The sequence below is a fragment of the Eurytemora carolleeae genome, unplaced genomic scaffold (genome assembly GCF_000591075.1).
Source record: "Eurytemora carolleeae unplaced genomic scaffold, Eaff_2.0 scaffold415, whole genome shotgun sequence".
Taxonomy (NCBI): domain Eukaryota; kingdom Metazoa; phylum Arthropoda; class Copepoda; order Calanoida; family Temoridae; genus Eurytemora; species Eurytemora carolleeae.
This window is the reverse complement of record NW_019396314.1, coordinates 170,031-172,519: the sequence shown is the minus strand read 5'-3', so window position 1 is coordinate 172,519 and position 2,489 is coordinate 170,031.

Here is a 2,489-nt window from a genome sequence, read left to right as displayed (position 1 = left end):
GAAAAGTGAAAGTGTATAAAAATTGCCTTTTACGTTTTAATAGTAATATTTATTTTTGAAAATTGTTTTTAAAATGGATGCATTGCAGAGAAATGTTAAGAATGTACGTGGTGTACTGTACTGTACTTCATATTTTTATTACAGAACATTTAATTTTTGAAACAATCTGATCTTTTTCTTTTAAGATATATAAAAAATTCATAAAATGATATCTCCAAACTTTCGAACATAATTAATGTAATTGAGACTGGGGTTTCTGTCGTTTGAACCGTATGAATCAGTTCAAAATAATGTCAGACCCGATATATCCGTATGGCAAGCGGTATTTTTTAGAGACTCAAAAGAATAACTTACCGGACAGTTTACACCTTTAAATAAAACATTTACTTTAAAGGACCTTCTATAGTTCTTTTCTTGTCTTATCGAAAGAGCATATTTCTTTATCATGTTGTTGAGAAGAATTCAGCAACAATTTGTCAAATCTATGCGACATTACTTGTACATTTTGTTGACCCCGTAGCATACGTGAAAATCAGTTTAGTTAGTCATGTTCTAAGATATGAAGTTCTGGCGTAAATGGATAATAAAACAAAATATTTAATTGCTTCAAAGAATCTTAAAAATAGATAATTTTCGATAATATCAATTAATGATAATGTTTCTAGAGAAGGAACCTCTAATCCAATAATGTTCCGCGGGTGCACTTGACAAAAAATCACATTTTAATCAAGTGAAGAATGTTTAGTCGTCTTCGATCAAAATAACTTTTATTGTGATTCCAATTTAAAAACATTTTAGTTGCTCATGAAATATTTTTAATAAAAAATCTTCTTTTTTAAGGAAATCTAGAATTGGGTCTGACATTTTTATAATATCTGAAAATTGTTGAAGAAATAAAAAGATTTGTGCAAACAAAGATTTAAATAAGTTAAAAATTCAGTGGACATTAGTTCCAACCGGAATTATTCCTTCTGAAATAGGAAACCAAAGCAGATTTGCCCTTTTCTAACAATTAGTTTTATAAATGGGGAAAACACCGGTTTTGAACTTTTGTCCCCTGAAGTTGTCTAAATATCAACATCTCCGTAAGCTCTATACTATACAAAGTCTCATGTTTCTTGGGTCACCCTGTATACTTTATGATTCATTATTCTCCGCTTATGTTTTCTAGGTAGGGCTGTTCTGAGTGAGTGTTTTCGTAAACATTTTAGCTAGAAAATTGTTTTCTTACGACAAAATCTTTTTAAATACTTTTATTTATGTTTCCTAGTTCTATTTTTAAAACTATTTGTTGTTCTATTTTCAGGTGAGTATATCGATGTATTTTTAGTGACTGTTTATTTACAATGGTGGGATATCCATTATCCAATTAACAACGCTCCCATCATCTAATGTCGTAGACCTTTAATATATTAAACTATGAAACTGTTAAATCTAATAATTTAAGTTTGAAATATTAATGGTGTACACCATTAGTTTGCCAAGATTTAGGAATTAGAAAATTTAAGTTTGTTCCTTTACAATATAACATTTGTTTTAGAGTATTTATATCCTTCAAGTTTTTATAATTTCTTTGATGCATTTTTACCTTTGAAAAATAAATATAAAGTTTCTGATGAAAGAGAAAAAGATATATGTATTTAAAAATGCAATTGCAGAAAAAAAAGTAATTTAAAAACAACAGTATAGATTTAGATTCACCAGAGGTTGTCTTTCAATTACATAATTTTATTAGTGAAATTCTTCACCTTTTCAACATCACAGTTGTGAACATATTTTGCTAAAAAATTATGTTTTGGTGTATGGGGTACCCTTCCGTCAGGTTGATGTTTAAAAAATCATAAATGCTTCTTAATATCTTTATTATTTAAGCTACAGGGCTAAAATTTATTTATTTGAAAAACGGCTGTAAACTCATGTGACACATATGAATATTTGTCTAAATTAAAAATTATCATTTTTGAACAATTTTTCGACGTACTTTTTGAACTTTTTTAAAATCCTTCCCTGCGCCCTAAGCATTAAAGTTAGAAGTCTAATTTTTTTTCAATGAGCAGGCCTTGAAAATTTGGACTAAGGGCATGTATAATGTATGCCTCCTAGCTCAACTCTCAGGGAAAAATCAAAGGGGAAGGAGGGGGCGGGGGGTGGAAAACACCCCTCTCCCCAGCCTATATTAGAAAAAAAATAACCCTGCCGGAATAGGGTTAAATTAACCGACTTCATGCAGACTTGAATATTTATGTATTATGCTTTTCTTTATAATACATTAAAGGGAGTGTTCGCGAAAAATGAAAAGGGGGTATAGGCTTAATGCGATAAAAAAGCGCTTTTGATCGCTACTAATCTTACTTCTGTTGCGTCTATAAGGAGAAAATTGTTAAAAACGACTAATAATTTTTCGCCAATATGCATATAATTATATTTAAATATATTTGTTACAATATCAGTTGTTATACGTAAAAGAATAAAAAATGGAAAAATATAAA